Source organism: Pseudorca crassidens, chromosome 9, assembly GCF_039906515.1.
Source record: "Pseudorca crassidens isolate mPseCra1 chromosome 9, mPseCra1.hap1, whole genome shotgun sequence".
Classification (NCBI taxonomy): Eukaryota; Metazoa; Chordata; class Mammalia; order Artiodactyla; family Delphinidae; genus Pseudorca; species Pseudorca crassidens.
Window position 1 is genome coordinate 26,877,641 of NC_090304.1, and position 20,987 is coordinate 26,898,627.

A 20,987-nucleotide genomic window follows, 5' to 3' on the forward strand; every position below is an offset into this window, starting at 1 on the left:
CCTCAGTGCCTGTGACAGGTGGGTTGGATTTAGACGTTAGAGTAAAAACTCCTGAGCTTTGAGGCGATTTGGTTTTCCCCCGTTTCAAACAGCAAATAACAAAATGCACCCCTCTGACAAGTCCCCGTGAGTAGCTTTCGTTAATTTTAATTAGTGCTTCTGGAAGTCTTAGAGCGCCTTTCCATAAGTGGTGTGAATGATAAGTGTTACTCTGACAACCTTGTTCACACATTTAATTGTCGTTTGCTGTTAAGGCACCTGCAAATAACAGAAAATACTTCAGGGTATTTTTTCCCCGAAAAACTGATAAGAGTTAGATGTGTACGTGCTTTCTTTTTCAAGTGATTTATGAACTCTGAATCAAGAGCTTACTAGAATAGGAAATTTAATTCCTATTAAAATAGAAAAAAAAACATTAATTTAGAACTGTGTCCTTGGATTTAAATTCTGTTTTCAAAATTTTGAGCTGGCCAGAGGTAGGGGATTGGAGTAACTGATTTTTAAAGGCATTCATGATTGACAAGTGTCTAAACTAAAGAAGACTCACAAATTATGCTTGCACTAACAGTTATTGTTGGTTTTGACAGTGATCTGTGATACTTTTAAAATACATCCAAACTTCATGGAAATTCTTGCCGTTGAATTGTTTTAAATCTCAGTGACCTTTTTAAGACTTTTTGGCTGATTCTATTTGATAAACTGAGATTATATTTCTAAATAGTGACTAGAGTTTTTCATTTGGGATGGTGTTTGTTTTTTAAAGAAAAATGTTCAGAAAAGAAAAACTAAAACAACACTTTGCTATTTAACAATACATCAACTGCAAAGCTTGATCAAGGTTTAGATGCTTTCACTTAGAATCTCACCAGTATAAATCTGTAATCTAAATTGTTCAGTAAATAGCTGTTGAGTGTTTACTGTCTGCTTGGAGCTAACCTTGTCATTTTAGGCCTATAGAAGTAAAAAATGTTCTCATTTGGGGGAGATAAGATTAACACATAGAAAACAGCATAGCAGTTAAAATGAACACATTGAACAACATATGTTAATTTTGTCCTGTAGTAAATAATTATACTAAGAAGACCAAAACAGAAAGTGACAAAGCAAGCTAATATCAAATAGGAACTTCTCAGATAGTTTTGCTGCTCTGAAAACTTTGAAGTACTACAAATATTGAATTTTTATAGATTTCTTTACTATGTATCCCCCTGTTTTCTACTCTTTACTTCAGCCTTTAGTTTTCTAAACCTTATTACTAGAAGTGAAAAATTGTTTTTCAGCTTTAACTGTAATCCAGGAAGCATGACATATGTGTGCACCAAGGCATTCCTGAAAGTAGGATATATCTTTGGTATAACATTATCATAGAATAAATTAATTTAATCTGTCCTATTTTTTTTTTACAAAGACAAAACCTTTGCTATCAAAGCAAATAATCCCCAATACTTGAATTTACCAGTATGTAGAGTAGAATATAAACATTGGAATAAATGAAGTTTTTATGGAAGGAAAGAATTAAAAGGGCATATGTTTAGGTGTGGTGTTAAATGATTAATAACAATTATTTACTGAGCACATAGTAAATCTCACGGAGTGTGCTATGTACTAGGTTACAGGAGAAAGAATACTTAGTCTCTACCCTCTTTGAGTTCACAGTTGGGAGAGATAGGTGGGTGGATAGGATAATAAAGTATACTCTAAATGCTGTGGAGGACAAATACAGAATACATAACTTGAACTGAGATAGAGAATCCTGGGTAAGTTTACCCTGAGAAGGAAGCTCCCTCCCCTCCTTCAGTAAATCTGCTCTCATTGCTACTGTACAAATAGTTCTCATAATTTGTGCATAGTGCTAAGAGAAGAGGAGACTAGAGAAATTAGATAAAAGTCTAATTGATTTTTTAAGATGAATTTTTTTTTTCCTTATGGATAATGGGAAATCATTGAAAAATTTCAGGTAAAGAAATGACATAATAATCATATTTGCTCGTTATGTTTGGCTAAAAAGTATCCTGCAAGAGAATGGATTGGCTAACTGTGATTGGGATAAAGAGAATGGAATGAATCAAGAGATTACTATAATGGGTAGAATTCACATGACCAAGGAAGGTTGACAGGAGGAATCAAAGATGAGTAACAGGTTTCTGTATTGAGCAGCTTTCTGGATGGTGGAGGATAAAGAATAAAGGAGGAACAGTAGAACTTTATAGTTGTACAGTTGGTTGTTTTAGGGAATGGGAGATCACGTTTTTTTATGTTTTGAATGTATTTAATTGGAGTAAAATACCTGTGGAGTATCCAAGTGGAGATGTCCAATACACAGTAGGCTATGTGAGAGAGGGATCTCTAGATGAAACATATAAATTAGAAATTAATTAGCCCATGGTGGGGGTTTACCTTAAGGGAATGGATAAGCTCACCAAGGAAATGTATACTTTAGGATGAAAAGAAAAAAAGAACCAGGAATAAACTTTGGGGAACATGAACACTTGAAAGCTGTGCAGAGGAGGAGAAAGTAAAATAAGAATTGGAAAGTGTTTACTTGATTCAGTAATAATGATTTATTTTTGGCTTTGTTAAGGGCAGGTTTGATGGAGTAGCAAACTGAAAAGTCAAATAATTCTGTTTAGAATTGAATGGGAAGTGAAGTTGAATATTCCATAAAAGTAGACCATTTTACATTTTAGAAGGGTTTGCTGTGAAGGGGGTAGAGGGGGATGACAGAGGTTTAAGGGAGCAGTTTTCTTATGTGGGAGAGGAAGGGAGAAGGAGAGGGGAAGGAAGAGAGAGAGAAAGAGAGAGAGAGAGAGAGATGAAGCTACTGGAAAACATTCTTGGCAATGAATGAGGAAAAGAACCTGAATGAGGTAGAAGGAATGGAATCTGGAGCACAGGAAAGGGATCAGTATTTGAAAGGAGGAGGCTAAATTCAATGGCTAAAAAATGTAAATGAAAATAAGACTCTTTGTTTTCCTTTTTGCCATTAAATCTTGGAGTTTTTAAGACCATTTTCTCTTTTCTTGTTCCATATTCTTACCTTCTTCCATTCCCAGGACTTTAGTTCCTATTTATACACCAATGACTAACATATTTATAGTCCAGATTGCTTCTCTGATCTCGAGAATCATAAATTCAGATATTCACCTTTTTTCTGAAAGTCTTAGTGGGACCTCAAACTCATAATGCCCCAGACTGAACTTCCTTTGGTGTTTTGTATCTAGGTAAATGATAGGATCATTTGTAGAATTAGTTGCCTGAGCCAACTCACTATACTCAATTCCTCTCTTAAGCTTCATTCCTCCATAGCCAGTCTCTTACCAAGACTTATGGATTTTACTTCTCAGTAACTCCCTAATCCATTCTAGAGCATTTAGCTCTCATCTTTGGTTCTCCTGCAGTACATTCTCCATTCAAGAGCCATCCCAATCCTTTCAAAATAGATGTCTGATCATATAGTATAAAAACAAAATTTTAAGGACATGCATTTGGTTTCCTCTACTTAGCTCTCTAGTCACATCACTCTATAAATTCCCTTACTCTCTTCACTCTATCATTCATTTATTCTCCTGTACTCACCTTGTTCCCTTCATTCAGAAGGCCACTAGTTAACTTCTATTTATCCTTCAAATCTCACTTCAACCTACACATCCTCAGTAAAGCCTTCTGACCTTGATATCACAATAAAATAAGCTCCTATATACTAACAATGAACAAGTGGAATTGGAAATTAAAAACAATACAATTTACATAAGTATCCCTCAAAATAAAATAATGAGGTATGAATCAAAAAGTGTATAAGATCTATATAAGGAAAAGTTCAAGACTCTGATGAACCAAATCAAAGAAGAACTAAATAAATGGAGAGATATTCCATATTCGTGGATAGGAGACTCAATGTTTTCATTATGTCATTTCTTCCCAAGTTGATCTGTAGATTCAATGCAATCCCAAATAAAATCCTAGCAGGTTATTTTTTTGGATATTAACAAGCTGATTCTAAAGTTTATATAGAGAGGCAAAAGATACAGAATAGGAAACACCATATTGAAGAACAAAGTTGGAGGACTGATGCTACCTGACTTCAAGACTTAGTATAAAGTATTGGCAAAGGAATAGACAAAGAGATTGGTGGAGCAGAATAGAGAACCCAGAAATAGACTCACATGGATATAGTCAACTGATCTTAGACAAATGAACAAAGAAAATACAGTGGAGCAAATATAGTCTTTTCAACAAATGGTGCTGGAACAACTAGTCATACACATGTAAAAAATCAATAAGTAAATAAATCTAGGCACGGACTTTACTTCAGAAAAATTAACTCAAAGTCGATCACATACCTAAATGTAAAACACAAAACTATAAAACTCCTAAAAGATAACATAGGAGAAAACATAGCTTACTTTGGGTATGGCAGTGACTTTTTAGATATACCAAAGGCATAATCTATGAAAGAAATAGTCGACAGGCTGAACTTCATTAAAAACTTCTGCTCTGTGAAAGTATCAAGAGAATGAGAAGACAAGCCACAGACTGGGAGAAAATGTTTGCAAAAGACACATCTGATAAAGGACTGTTGTCCAAAATACACAAAGAACTCAATAATAAGCAACCTGATTTAAATATGGGCGAAAGACCTTGACACTCCTAACCAAAAAGATATACAGATGGCAAATAAGCATATGAAAAGATACTTCCCATCATATGTCATCAGGGGAAATGCAAATTAAGACAACATTGAAATACCACTGCACATCTATTAGAAGGGCCAAAATCCTGAACACTAATATCACCAAATGCTTGTGAGGATGTGGAGCAACAGGAACTCTCATACAGCGCTGGTGGGAATGCGAAATGCTTTTGCCATTTTGAGAGACTGTTTGGAGGTTTCCTACAAAACTAAGCATACTCTTACCATATGATCCAGCAATTGTGCCCCCTTGGCATTCACCCCATGGAGTTGAAAGCATATCCATATAAAAACCTCTACATGGATGTTTATAGAGGCTTTATTTATAATTGCCCAAACTTGGAAGAAACTAATATGTCTTACAGTAGGTGAATGGATAAATAAAGTATGGTATATCCAGACAATGGAATATTATTCAGTGCTAAAAACAAGCTCTTAAGCCATTAAAAGACATGGGGAAACCTCAAATGCAAATTACTAAGTGAAAGAGGCCAATTTGAAAAAGCTACATACTGATTCCAACTATGTGACATTCTGGAAAATGCAGAACTATGGAGACAATAAAAAGATCAGTGATTGGCAGAGATGGTTGCAGGGAGAGATGAATAGGCAAAGCACAGGATTTTTAGGGCAGTGAAAATATTCTGTGTATTATAATGATGGATATATGTCATTATACTTCTGTGCAAGCCCACGGAATGTACAGCATCAAAAAAGAACTCTGTGGTAAACTATGGACTTTGTGTGATTATCATGGGTCAGTGTAGGTTCCTCCTTGGTAAAAAATGCACCATTCTGGTGAATGATGTTGATAATGGGGGAAGCTATACATGTGTGGTGTCAGAAGTGTATACAAAATTTCTGTACCTTCCTCCTAATTTTTGTAACCCTAAAACTGCTCTATGATTAAGTCCCTAAAAAAAAAAGTGTCCAAAGTACAAAGAAATCAGCTATATAAAATCTCAGTCTGAGAGTTTCATAAGCAGCGTGTATATCACCCTTGTGGCCAAATAGTGGGACCATTTCCGCAAGGGTATTCTGAGAAGTCTGCAGGTACAATTGAAAGACTGCAGTGACCTATTAAAGTTACACCAGAAAACATAATGGTCATGATAAGCAACTAGCGCCCCATGACAGAAGTGCGTACCCCTTTGGTTGGCCTTTCAAGTTTTCTGAGACCTAGAGCTCATATTACTATTGTGTCTGTGCATGTAAAGCATATAACAGAAATGGTGAGGCTTATCATGGGGCCTGATAGTATTCTGGCAGCATAATTGAATGAGTGAATGCCAGGGTCATGCCTGCACAGAGGGAGTTCTTGGACCTCATGCAATCCCTTTTTGCTTCCTGTCAGTATACTCATAAAGGGAAATCCCAGTCCTGAGTTCCAACATCACAGATTGTTTTAGCTGTCTTTGTATTTTATATAAATGAGGCCATACACCATTTATTCTTGTGTTGGATTTCTTTTGCTCACCATTATATTTGTGAAATGTCTGTTATTAATGTGTACAGTTGTGGAGTATTTGTTACTGTATAGTGTTGCTATATAGTATTGTGTAACTGTCACAAATCATTATCCTTTTTACTGTTGAAAGGGGTTTGGCTAGTTTACTATTTGTGGCCAAACATTTTTCTAACATGGTTGTACCAATTTACACTCTTACCAGGAATGTTTGAGAATTTTGGTTGCTTCTCATCCTTACCAACACTTAGTATTGTCTTTTTTTCATTTTAGCTATTTTTAGAGGCTTATGGTATGACATTTTCATTTAGATTTGAACTGATGTAGTTGAGCACCTGTTCTTATGTTTATTGGCCATTTGGATAACCTCTTCTGTGAAGAGTCTTTTTGTGTCTTCGCCAATTTTTAAAAATTGCATTGTTTGTCTTTCAATCTGGATTTGTAGGAATTCTGTTTATATTTTGGATAAGAGTTCAGTTTCAAATAAATGTATTATAAATATATTCTCTCAGTCTGTGGCTGTCCTTTTCATATTCTTTTCTTTCAATTTAATAAAATTTAATTTTTTATACAGCAGGTTCTTATTAGTTATCTGTCTTATACATATTAGTGTATATATGTCAATCCCAATCTCCCAATTCATCCCACCACCACCAGCCCCCCACCCCAGCTTTCCCCCCCTTAGTATCCATATGTTTGTTCTCTACATCTGTGTCTCTATTTCTGCCTTGCAAACCGGTTCATCGTGTTTTGATTTCAGTCAGAATGTATTCTGAAGGATTAGTTTTTCTCCTTATGTCTAGCACTTTATGGTTAGGTTTGCCTACTCCCAAGAGTTCAAAGATAATCTCAATATTTTCATCTAAAAGCCCTGCTGTTTACTTTTAAACATTTGAGTCTGCATGCTGGTGGAATTCTTTTTTTTTGTCTTTGGTGTGAGGCAGGACTGAAGGTGTATTTGTTTTTCCTACATAGATATCCTATTGACCTAGCACCATTTATTGAAAAGACAGTTCTTTCCCTGCCATATTGAACATTACTTTTACAATAAATAGAGTCACACATATTAGGTAGATTTTTCTGGACTTATCATTTCATCGGTTAGTGTGTGATTCTTCAGGTTCTCCAGAAGGATGACTTCTTTTCTCTCAGAATTTTAACCACCTGTACTGCACTGCACTCAAGCTAAATCAGTAAAAGTAAGATGCTCAACCTTTGGAAATCCCTTCTTACAAGTTTAACTCACCAACAAAATCTTGTTCTGTTCAATCTGTAGAGCCTTCACATAATTGTTCTTGTATTTTGTCCTGAGTTTGTGGTTGTTACCTAATGGAGGGTTTGTCTGTTATGAGCTTATTTTTTAGTGACTGTAAATGATTTCTTTATTGCTGATATCGGTTACTTGTGTTTCTTCTTTTTTTCTTTTTTAGGTTTGCTAGGGATTTTTCATTTTTATTAATCTTTCTTGTTTTAAAACCCAACTTTTGGCTTTTAAATTTTTTCCCTATTGTTGTAAAATGTTTTTCTTTCTATTTTATTGATTACTGCTCTTATTATTTCCTTCCTCCTACATTCTTTGGTTTTGATTGCTGAAATTTTGGTTTTTCTCCCTTGTGATAAAAGCTTAATTCATTGATTTTCCACCTTTCTTCTTTCCTAGTATACTATTTATAGTTAAGGGTGATTTTCCCTAAGCACTGTTCTAGCTGTATCCTACAACTTTTAACGTTTTATGTTCTCATCATCATTTATTTTAAAACATTTTTTACTTTTTGTTTAGATTTCCTCAATAATTTTTAGAACACTTTTGAGAGTGCTGAAATACATGAATTATATTGGGTGCCAGGAAAGCAGGTGTACTCTGGGACTGTCCAGGGCACATGAGAATTTACATTCATCCCAATTGTAGTGGATCCTTAAGTATAAGCAGAAAACTGGGGTTTTAAGTTAAAATTTAAAAATCCACTTTATACTCATCTGGGAATATTCAGTGTAATAGGGTAGATGTGTCAAAAGATAAACATGTTTTGGTTCAAGGAGATTTTTCAAGTAAATGTATCTATAAAGGTGAACAAGACATTTTTAGTGGTAAACACTAAAACACTAAACATTTTTAGTGTTAAAGGAAAAAGAAATTCCAGAGGTAGAATGGCCCAGCACAGGTATATCTCACAATCGGGGACTGTTCTTCTTCTTTTCATGGAGCCCAAGTAAGGAATTTAACAACTGCTGACTAATGCCTGGTGCCCCTTTCCTGTGTCAACTAGAGGAGTCTCATAGGCATAAAGCTGCAGTGCTAATCTAAGCCCATGCATTATTCTAATTATCCTGGACATTTCTGATGAGGTATCAATTCCTCCTCAGTATGAATAATTATGGGAGCCCAGGGAAAGGCCAGATATTTAAAACCATTCCATGTGAAGCTTTTTACATCACATCTACTGATTTTGCATGAAAGATCATTTAGACTAGTGCTGATCCCCTCTGAAGAAATACACATTTCTTGGCCCAATAAGTAGTGTTAGCAGAGGGAAATATTTTGACTGTTTTTTCCTAGTTTAAGAATATTAAGTTTCTTGTAGGATAAGAAGAAAGTTAAAAATCCTAGCAAACATTTTCATCGTAAACTCAGAACTAAATTACACAACTTTTTTGTTCACAGCTCTTGTTCTACCTTTCTTTGAATTATATTTTCTTAGGAAACACTTTTTAAATTATTTTCAAATTTGGTAGCATTAATTAATTGCATTCTCTACATTGAATTGTTTCATAATCTCGTCCATATCCATTATGATATTTAGTTTCTCATTTGTAATACTATATCTTTGGATTTTTCTCTCAGTAATTTGGCAGGATTAAAAAAAAATCTATTTTAATGCTATTTTTATAGAATGATGCCTTAGATTTAGGCATTAATTATTTCCTTTTCTAATGTTACTAATTTTTGTCTTTTTCTGAATTTAATCTTTCTTCCTGCTTCTCTTAGGTATTTTTGTTTTTCATTGTAGCACTTTTAAAGGCAATAATTAAAATATAGCTGTAGGGCTTCCCTGGTGGCGCAGTGGTTGAGAGTCCACCTGCTGATGCAGGGGACACGGGTTCGTGCCCTGGTCTGGGAAGATCCCACATGCCACGGAGCGGCTGGGCCCGTGAGCCATGGCCCGCAGAGCCTGCGTGTCCGGAGCCTGTGCTCCGCAACGGGAGAGGCCACAACAGTGAGAGGCCCGCATACAGCAAATAAATAAATAAATAAATAATATATAGCTGTAGTGGCCTATTATAATTTCCAGGTAAGCCCTGTCCAGTAGTACTTCCTGTGTTGATGGAAATATTCTATATCTACACTGACCAGTACAATAGCCATTAAACACATATGGCTATTGGGTACTTACAATGTGGCTGATATGATTGAGGAACTGAATTTTTAATTTTGTTTTAATAATTTAAATTTAAACACTACTTTTGGCTAGTTGCTGCTATATTGGACAGCATAGCTCTAGATCAGTATTTAGCAAAATTTTTCTATGAAAGACCAAATAGAAAATATTTTAGGCTTTGCAGACCATATGGTCCCTGTTGCAACTACTTAGCTCTGTTGTTGTAGCAAAAAAGCAGCCATAGACAACATGTAAACGAATGAGCATGGCTGTGTTCCAGTAAAACCTTATTTGCTAAAATGGAGTGGGCAGGATTTGGCTTATGGGCCCTAGTTTGACAACCTCTGCTCTACATGAAAGATGTATCTATTTATTTTTCTTTTTCCTGCTCTGTATTCCCTGGGGGTCTTTTCCTGTAACATTTTAGAGAGATTATTACCCTCCTTGGGTTGTTATTCTGTATTTCTTCAACTTTTGTTTCAACTTTTCTATTTTTTTGTATATGTGGGGGGAGTTGGTGGTGGACAGGCATTCTATTTTAAATTTCTTTAAACTCTACTCTTTGTTGTTTTAATTCTACTCTTTTTCATATGCCTGTTGTCGCATAGATACAATATCTTAACTAATATCTCTGAAGATGTTAAATAGAATTATTTTCCTCCCTGAATTACTTCTGATTTCTCCAGAGTTGCTTGTTCTGTTTTTCATCATGGGCCTTCTTTTTCATTCTTGTGGTTTCCTTAAATGTTGGTGATCCTTGGTTGTTCATTCGTGTTGATATATGACCAGTTGAATAATATAGATAACTGGAGTGGGTTTTCTCTTCTTTTCTTTCTCTAGCAAATTACCCTAAATGGAAAGAATACTGATGGGAATTCCTTATGGGTAGGTAGGACTTAGTATTTTTTTATTAAAGTATGTCGATTTACAATATTATATTAATTTCAGGTGTATAATATAGTGATTCAGTATTTTTATAGTTTGTACTCTATTTAAAGTTATTATAAAATATTGGCTATATTGCCTGTTCTGTGCAATATATCCTTGTAGCTTCTCTACTTTGTACATAGTAGTTTGTATCTCTTAATCCCCTACCCCTATTTTGCCCCTCCGCCCACCCCTCTCCCCACTGATAATCACTTGTTTATTCTCTATATCTATGAGTCTGTTTCTGTTTTGTCATATTCATTCATTTTATTTTTTAGATTTCACATATAATTGATAACACACAGTATTTGTCTTTCTCTGTCTGACTTATTTCATTAAGCAAAATATACTCCAGGTCCATCCATGTTGTTGCAAATGGCAGAATTTCTTTTTTTTATGACTAATATTCCATTGTATATGTATACCACATCTTCTTTATCCATTCATCTGTTGATGGACACTTAGATTGCTTTCATATCTTAGCTATTGTAAATAATGCTGCTGTGAACACTGGGGTGCATATATCTTTTCAAATTGTGTGTTTTTGTTTTCTTTGGATATATATCCAGAAGTGGAATTGTTGGATCATGTAGTTCTATTTTTAATTTTTTTGAGGACTCTCCATGCTGTTTTCCATAGTGGCTCTACCAATTTACATTCTCACTACCAGCATATGAGGGTTCCCGATTCTCAGACTCCTCACCAACATTTGTTAGTTGTGGTCTTTTTGATGATAGCCATTCTGACAGTCGTGAGGTAATATCTCATCGGAGTTTTGAGTGACATTTTTCTGATGATTACCGATGTACATCTTTTCATGTGCCTGTTGGCCATCTGTATGTCTTCTTTTGAAAAATGTCTATTCAGGTCTTCTGCCCAGTTTTAAATTGGGTTGTTTGGGTGTTTTTGTTTGTGTTTGCTTGTTTGTTTTTGATATTGAGTTGTATGAGCTGTTTATATAGTTTGGATATTAACCCCTCATCAGTCATATCATTTGCAAATATTTTCTCCAATTTAGTAGGTTCTCTTTTTGTTTTGTCAGTGGTTTCCTTTGCTCTGTAGAAGCTTTTAACTTTAATTAGGTCCAATTTGTTTATTTTTGCTTTTGTTTCCTTTGCTTTAGGAGACAGATCCAAAAAATATTGCTACAATTTATGTCAAAGAGTGTTCTGCATGTTTTCTTCTAAGAGTTTTATGGTTTCTGGTCTTAGATTTAGGTCTTTAATCTATTTTGAGTTTATTTTTGTTTATGGTATGAGAAAATATTATTTCATTCTTTTACATGTAGCTGTCCTGTTTTACCAGCATCACTTATTGTAGAGACTGTTTTTTCTCCTTTTTGTATTCTTGCCTCCTTTGTCATAGATTAATTGCCCATAAATGCGTGGGTTTGTTTCTGGGCTCTCTGTTATGTTCCATTTATCTATATTTCTGTTTTTGTGCCAGTACCATACTGTTTTGATTACCGTAGTTTTGTAGTAGTCTGAAGTCAGGGAGTGTGATACCTTCATCTTTGTTCTTGTTAAGGTTGTTTTGGGTATTTGGGGTCTTTTGTGTGTCCATATAAATTTTACGATTATTTGTCCCAGTTTTGTAAAAAATATCATGGGTGTTTTGATAGGGATTGCATTAAATCTATAGATTGCTTTGGGTATAGGTAGGACTAATTTATTGGTGTGTTTTGCTCAGAGTGGATAAGCAGAGAGCAAGCAGACAGCCCAGGTCCGTCTCTAATAGCCTGATAAGGAGGATCCTATCCTAGGTTTCAACCACTATACTTTGGAGCCCAGAATCCTCTCAGGCAGGTTAAACCTTTTTTTATCCTCCATAACTGTTGGTTCAGCCCACAACCCCTTTCTACAGGAAGAAAATTTACATCTTCCCTGAAACATTCTCCTGTGTGTGTAGTTGGACAAGGGTCAGCATACTTTTTTGGAGACTAAATAGTAAGTATTTTAGGTTTTTCAGGCCACATGTCCTCTTTCATAACTTTTCAACGCTACCATTGGAATGTAGTTGTAGACAGTGTATTAAAAAATGAGCACAGCTGGGTTTTGATAATGCTTTATTTATGAACACTGAAATTTGAATTTCATATAATTTTTACATGTCACAAAATATTCTTCTTTTCTTTTCTTTGAGCCATTTAAAAGTATAAAGACCAGTCTTAATTTGCAAGGTATACAAAAGCAGATGGTAACCTGGAAGGTTTGCCCTGTGAACCATGGTTTGCCAAACCCTGTGCTAGGCTGTTGCTCTCTCTGCCCTGTTCTACCTATCACTGTTATTTCTACCTTTTAGAAAGTTTTCATAATCTCTAGTATGTTGATGCTTTTCACTCCCTTTTAGTGACCTAAGGGTCAACCTTTCATTCTACCCAGGCCTTCAATGGATTGGATGAGGTCCACGCACATTAGGGAGGGCAATCTGCTTTACTTAATCTGAGGATCCAAATGTTAATCTCATCCAAATACACCCTCACAGTAACACCCAGAATAATGTTTGATCAAATATCTTGACACTGCATGGCCCAGTCAAGTTGATACATAGAATTAACCATCATTCTCACATAGCTGGTAAATGATAGAGCTAGGATTCACAACCGTGATGAGCTGTCTGATGACAAAATTCAAGCTTATTTACAATTTGTACCTGGACCCAAACTCAGCATTAGTATCCTAAAGGTAGCCTTTTATTTAGCCAGTTTATGGATATTTGAGTAAGGAATGAGGCGTATTTGTCTTGATAAAATGAGTAAATTCATAGTAACCAGGATGGTTCGAGATTGTGATATGAAACAACAAGTAGTAAGTGAGACATACTTAACACAGAGGTGAATGATTTTGAGTTTCAGAAGACCTGTCTTAATCTTGTGAAAGAGAAATTAGACCCCTTTGTTTCTCCAAAGCATAGAAATTTCAGTTTCAACTCATATTAAAGAACTTTTTATCAGAGTTGTCCAGCACTGAAACAAGATTTTTAATCATTTAAATATATTTGCTTTTAAAAATCTTTAGAATTTTAAGGCCATGTTTTTACCTTTTATATTTTTTCATTCCCCAAAATGCAAAGTTAAAAAAAAAATTAAAGACCATTTTGTACTATAATTTTACCATTCTCCAGAGTGAAAGATTTGAAATTAATTTTGTAGTCTGTTTGGTATTCTAAGTTTATTTTAAAAAAATTTAAAAAGCAGCTCATGTTTCCTTTTTCTATTAACTTTTCCTAAATGAACTCACATGGAATTAATGAATTACTATCATATATGATGATCATTTTCTCTCATTGAGCATTGGAATATGTTCATTTTAGAGCTTATCAGTAGCTCAGTCTTGATTCTCTAGTTGAAGTAGTTATGTCAGCCTTTGCATCTGGCTCAAGGTCTTGGGTCCTTTTTCCATAGGAAAAATCTTTTTGTGATAAAAATATACGTAAGATTTATTATTGTAATCATTTTTAAGTGTACAATTCAATGGCATTAGGTATATTTATGATGTGTAAACATTGCCACTATATTTTTCCAGAGCTTTTTCATCATCCCAAAGGGAAATGCTTTACCCATTGAGCAATAACCTTCCCACTCCATCACCGCAGCCTCTGGTACCTCTATTCTACTTCCTGTCTCTATGAATTTGCCTATCTAGGTACCTCACATAAGTGAAATTGTATAATATTTGTTCTTTGTTAGCATTTGCATAGTGTTTTTCACTTAGTATAGTGTTTTGCAAAGTTCATCCATCTTGTATCATGTGTCAGAACTTCATTCCTTTTTATGGCTGAATAGTATTCCATTGTACGTATATAGCACATTTTGTTTATCCATACATCTGTTGATAGACACTTGTTCTGTTTCCATCTTTTGCCTATTGTGTATACTGGTGTAATGAACATCAGAGTACAAGTATCTGTTAGAATTCCTTTAGGTATAACCAAGAGTAGAATTGCTGCAGCATATGTTTAACTTTGTAAGGATCTACCAAAGTGTTTTCCACAGTGGCTTAACCATTTTGCATTCCCACCAGCAGTACAGAGAGGTTCCATTTTCTCCAAATCCTCAGCAACTTTTGTTCTTTCTTTCTTTATTGGATAATAGCTGTTCTAATGAGTTTGAAGTGGTATCTCATTGTGGTTTTGATTTGCATTTTCCTAATGATTTGTGATGTTAGCATCTTTTGCAATCTAGATATGCTGAGAATTTTCCAAATCATCAAGTACTGATTTCTTTTTGCTTAACTTCCTCAGTTTATCTCCTTTTATCCTTTTTCATTCCTCAATTTATCTCCTTTCTCTCACATTTTACCATAATTAGCAAGGAGAAACCAGTAAATGCCTTCAACATTTTGCTTGGAAATGTCAACTAAATATTCAGGCTCATCACTTACAAGTTCTACTTTTCACCCAACATTAGAACACATGTCAGTTTTGCTACATTGTAACAAAGACTGCCTTCCCTCTAGTGTTCAATAACATCTCTCATTCCCTTCTTGAGACTTCACCAGAAGTCCAGTTAATGTTCATATTTCTGTAACATTCTGTTCCTGACAAATAAGTGTATTCTCTAAGATGATACAAGTGTTCTCAGCCATCCTGTTCACTTCCTTCTGAGCATTCACCAGAATCTCCTTAACGTCTCTTATTTCTATTGGGTTGGCCAAAAAGTTTGTCCGGGTTTTTATGTACCATTTTATGGAAAAGCCTGAATGAACTTTTTGGTCAATCCAATATCAGATGGCTCTTCAAGGCAATCTACCAATAGTCTCTTCAGTCATTATTATTTTTCTTAATTTTTTTGTTATCTGTTACAGCAACACCCCACTTCCTGGTACCAAAATCTTTTTAATTTCCTGGGAATTCCATAACGAATTACCACAAACTTGGTGGCTTAAAGCAACAGAAGTTTACTTCGTTACAGTTTCCAGGGCCAGAAATCCAAAATTATGGTGTCAACAGAAGTATGTTTGTTCCAACAGCTCTAGAGGAGGATCCTTCCCTGCCTCCTGCAGCTTCTGGTGGCTCCTGTCTTTCTTTGGCTGTGGCAGCATAACTTCAATGTCTGCCTTCATTTTCACATTGTCTTTTTCTCTGTGTCTCTGTGTGTCCTTTTCGGTCTCCTTTGAGGACATTCTCATTGTATTTAGGGCCCACCCTAATCTAATATGATCTCATATTGATCCTTACCTTGATTATATCTGCAAAGATCCAGTATTACAATAAGGTCACATTCTGAGGTTCCAAGTGGACATGAGTTTGGGGGAAAGGGAGAACACTACTCAACCCACTATAGTCTCTTTTTAGGTAATTATATTATAAATGTTATATAATTATTTATAATTTTTAAAACTCAAAGTTTTGCATAATATTTTGTTGTGAGATTATTTCACCATACGCTAATACTGTTAATGTTAATATTCATATTAGAAAGTGCCAAATAGGGAAATCACTTTTCTTTTTAGACTTTATAATATATATTAGAAGTATGGGGTTCTTTAATGCGTCTTTGCTTTTTGATGAGGATATTGTACACATGGGCATACACACACATGAATAAAGCAAAGTTCTGTTAACTTAAAGTTTGTTACTCAGTATTTATTCACAACATATAGTGAGATCCTAAATCACCTCTCAAATTGAATGGAAGGAGTGTGTGATTAGATTTTCTTGAGATTTGGGGTGTTTTAAGACTGACTCCAGGGACTTCCCTGGTGGTCCAGTGGTAAAGAATTCGCCTTTACAATGCAGGGGATGTGGGTTCGATCTCTGGTCAGGGAACTAAGATCTCACATGCAGCCAGGCAACTAAGCCCACACACCACAACTACTGAACTCACGTGCCTCAACTAGAGAGCCTGTGTGCCACAAACTACAGAGCCCACATGCTCTGGAGCCCACGCACCACAACCAGAGAGAGAAAACCCACATGCCACAACTAGAGAGAGAAAACCCACACACCACAACTAGAGAGAAGCCCATGCGCCTCAATGAAAGATCCTGCATGCCTCAACGAAGATCCTGCGTGCCGCAACTAAAGACCCAACGCAGCCAAAAATAAATAAATAATAAATAAATCTTTAAAAAAAAAAAAAGACTGGCTCCAAAATGTTTAGTGAGTTCTTCAAATATTTCAGTAACTCAGAGGAAAAAATATTTTTATGAGTAGCAGCAATATAATTTAAGTATATTTAGTTGAGTGTTTTAAACAGGTGGGATTATTACGATCAAGCACAGTGCCTGTAAGTGGATGAAAGAGTATATTTAAGCACAATTATTGTTACAGAAAAAACAAAAAAGAAAAAATCAACCCTCACTTTTAAGGGTCCTAAGAGAAAAGGGAAGAAAGATGTTAGGGTCATAAAGAGTGAGATTAAATAAAACAAAAATTGGGGTTGAAACAGAAATGCATTATAAAGGAGAGGGAAGGTAGATTGGCAAAAATGAGGAAGTATCAGAAAAGTGAAATGTACAAAAGCAAAGGCAAGAAATAGGATGGGGAAGACTTTAAGGAGAGCAAAAAATAAGAAATAATGCTATGACTAGCTTAGCATTAAAGGGTAAAAGATGAATATATCAGAGTTTCTTTCAAATTAAGTCAAATTAATGATGATTATTAGAGAGTAACTGTAGTCTTGATATCATACACTTAAGTCAAGCTTCTCATGCCATTTTCCCTGTAGAAAATAGTAGGAACCATTTTATGTATTATTCATTAAATTGCAAGTAAATATATTATTTATGTTATATTGACATGTGATATTATATATTACACAAACTTTTATTATATATGTTATTTATATTATATACATTTCAAGGTAAATATTCATATGTTATCTTCTTTTAATGGCAAAAATTTGGTTTTTGGTGTAAACGATGAAACTTTGCATGTAAACACATATAAAGCAAACTGTTGAATGTTTCACGTAACAGTGGTGATACATCATTTCCTCAGTCATAAGAACTGACATGAGTTATTATTGTTGAATATGAGGCAGGTTTTGACATCCAGGAGAATATCAAACATAATATGTTTTGCCTTTGACGTATTATGACTGGTCACAGTTTTTCTACAATATCAGGTGCATTCCTCATATTCAGTAAATATCACACTAATCAGGCTTAACATATCAGCATTACAAACTACTTCTCTGCTGCCTTTGTATTCTTAAAACTAAAACTAACCCTAGATATTCATTCATGCTGACCTGTAGAAATGAATGTTATATCCTCTCTATTACCTGCAAATTGTTTAGAAGGATTTGATATATCATAACTGTATATGGTTGGCTTATCAACTCCTTTAAGTCCTTGACCACAGTTTTCTCTAGGTTGATTTATGTATTATGTCACCCATTTACTTTCTTCTACTTAAATTCTCTGGTAAACAAAGGACTTTAATATTCTGCTTTTTAAAATCATTTTATCCGAAGTGTCATTGAATATCTGAATTCAGAATCCTATTGATCCAATAAGGAAGATGCACCTTAACAGCTGAGAGACACTTGGTCATATTATATACTACTTCAACTAAATATGGCTGAAAGAAGCCTTTACTTAATATAATTTTGATTTCCTGCTTTAGGAATCCTGAAACCATGGATCACCTATATATGCTTTGAGACATGCTTTAGATGTTTTTTCTGGAAGCCCTGCAATTGCCCTAAAAATTGAATGTATCATTGAAAAGACCTATGGTAAGTGGGTTTTTTTCCTTCTTTTTCTTCTGTCGGTTTCATGTTGTGGTTAAGTCTTACGAATGTTGTAATGCTGCTCCCTGCTGGACATAGTATAATTTTTTAAAGTTGGCACTTAATAGATGGGCAAATAACTGGTTAGCTGGACCCACTATAGAGGGGAATCCTTGCCTGCATTCACAAAAAAACAACAGTATACAACCAAAGCAGCTCTGTTTTCATAATGGGTGATACCCATTATGTTGATATCTGAAGCCTGATGAAAGTGCTGATAGTCTTGTTTCTAAGTTTTATTGTCTGCTTCCTGTTTAGTGGCATCTAAAAGTTGTAACAAACATACATTGAAGGGTGCTTGTAGGTGATGTAACTTTTAGGATTTCCTAAATTATATGTGTGTGTATATGTTTGTAATCTGTCTGATTATTATTATTATCTCGTTTGTAATCATTTAAATTCCCTTTGTGTTTTTCCAAAGGAACTATTTAAAACATCTTTAGTATAATTTAAATTAGACACTGTTGGATCTATTTTGAGTGAGTTACCCTACATTACATTTTATACAGTGGACTTTAAGTGTAACTTGTTTTGTATATCCATCCTGTAATCTAGTGGTTATGTTTTCTAGTGCACACAGTGAACCATTCTTACACAGAGTGACATTGGATTGGATCTCAAGTGTCATATTTGTGTCCATCCTATTATGAACCCTCATACTGAATGCAAACACAGGTGTTCCTAAAATTGTTTTAAAATGTGTGAGAGTTAAAAGTTTTTCTTCCTACTTTTGAGCTAAATTATTATATATTTTTTGGAGTGCAGCCTGCATAAAATTAATATCTGGGTGTAATATAGATTTATTTTGAAAGTAAGCATACATTTTATTGAAAAGAAGAAAAAGCAACAGGCACAACATTGAGCTAAGCAAAAATTTAACAAAATAACTGATCTTATACTCTTTAATGACCTGGTACTTTTTTTGTGGCCATTTGAAAAACCTGTAAAATCTGTTCTTTATAAAGATTCTGGAGAATTAGGCATAGTAACTTATTTCTTTATTATTAAAATATTGCAATAAAAATTAGAAATGTAGACCAAGAAAATAAAATTGTTAGCAAAAAAGAGGAGCCCTTTCTTCCTTCTCTTTCAGAATATATTTTTTCAGAAAGTATATCATTTTAAATATTTTTATTATGAAATATAACACTATATAGAAACATAAAATGAATAAGTATAAAGCAGACATTCAGTAACCATAGATCATTACTGACATACCAGAAGCTCTTAGTATAATCTTCCTTTTCCTTAGAGGTAACCAATGTCCTGATTTTTGTGATAACTAGATAATTCTCTATATAATTTTATCACTTTTATGTGTATTCCTCAGCAGTGTGTTCACATTTTGCCTCTTTTTAATCTTTATGGACTCATATGTATTCTTTTTTTGGATAAACTTTTTTGTATCTTTGTTGGAAATGTTTTTGTTATTTTTAAGGGGAAGGGTATGAAGAAATAGAGAGCTTAAGGTAAAGTCAGAGGGCTGACTTCACTGTACTAAAGAGCTTAGGGACAGGAGGAGTTGTAAGGAATTTAGATGTAGCTGCAATCAGAATGGGATCAAGATGCCTGGGGACAAGTTTGTAGCCTTTCAGGGTAAGTGAGAGGCTGGAAAGATCGCTAGGAAAGGACAGCATTCTTGAGGAAAGTGTATAGGCTAGGCATGGAAAGCATTATGCTGATGGAACCTATCACAGTGCTGTCAGAGAATAATGGGGGAAGTCAGGTGAGTTATCTAGTCTGCACTGCCTCCAGGTCTCCAAACCTGATGCTGTCACAGTCCTCACAGGGTATCTCTTGGAACGAGTCTGGGGCAGAAGCTCAGAACCCCTTCTCAGTAGGGATGGAGGGGACCCTGCTGCTGCCACTGTCACTGCTCAGCCTCCTCCACTGCATTGCAAATGGTAGAGGAAATTCCCAGCAACGTGGCTCAGGCCTTGCAGCAGCATCATGGAGGTTCAACTGGATGAGCTCCCTGAGTACTTTCTTTGGGCCAAGTACTTGAAAGTCACAACTCATGGAGTAGATCCTGTAGAGTGTGGCTTTGATGTTCAGGCCAAAGAGGTCTCAAGGGTTTTGCTTGTATATGTTCAAGGTAATGAGGGCGATGTCCTTGCTGTGCTTGGGCTTCTCCCAGCCTAGGCCATATGATAGCACCTACTCCTGCTGGGGCTCCAACTCTGCTTGAACTCCAGCATCATCAGGCATGTATCCTCTTCCAACAATTGGAAGAAGTCCTTGCAGTCCACAGAGGTCCCATCCTTGTCTATCACCAGTGTTAACCACAGGGTCTCCAGTGCTTTGTCTGGTAGTTCCTGGCAGGTGGCAGCTGTGATCACAGACACAGAAAGGTGGCTAGAGTGGTGGAGCTGGGGTCCAGACCCTACAGCCAGTCTTGGAGCTCATATTGGATCCTGACTGAGCTTGGAGACTGTGACGACCTTTGTACTTCCCTTTGGGTTGGTGCTAGATTGCTGCAGTGTGACACTGCTGCAGCTGTGGGGTGCTCCTGTGGGGTAGCATGGGACGCAGATGGGCCTACTGGTGAGCCCCATTGTCTGGAATCATATGCATTCTTTCTTCCTTTACCCAGCATTATGTTTTGAAGGTCATCTACATAGTTGCATGTAGTTTTATTTTATTCATTTTCATTATCATGTGTTATTCCTTTGGAATGAATATGACAGAATTCATCCATTCTGTTTTTGGTGGGTGTTTGGGTTCTTTCTGGTGTTTGGCTATTATAATTAACATTTCCATGAACGTTCTTTTACATATCATATGTTGATT

The 20,987-nt window shown here is 35.4% G+C and overlaps 1 protein-coding gene and 1 pseudogene across 4 annotated transcripts in view; one reads left to right on the plus strand and one right to left on the minus strand.

Annotated features, from left to right (window-relative positions):
- Positions 1-20,987, plus strand: part of IMMP1L (inner mitochondrial membrane peptidase subunit 1) — a 74,381-nt gene that overhangs the window by 472 nt on the left and 52,922 nt on the right. For 2 of the 4 annotated variants that reach the window (XM_067749530.1, XM_067749529.1), the window contains exons 2-3: positions 10,373-10,417; positions 18,032-18,143. The gene's annotated coding sequence lies outside the window, so the exon portion shown is untranslated. The remainder of the gene's footprint in view (positions 1-10,372; positions 10,418-18,031; positions 18,144-20,987) is intronic. The other 2 variants (XM_067749528.1, XM_067749527.1) reach the window with 1 other exon arrangement.
- Positions 20,032-20,752, minus strand: LOC137231113 (lipid transferase CIDEB pseudogene; annotated as a pseudogene).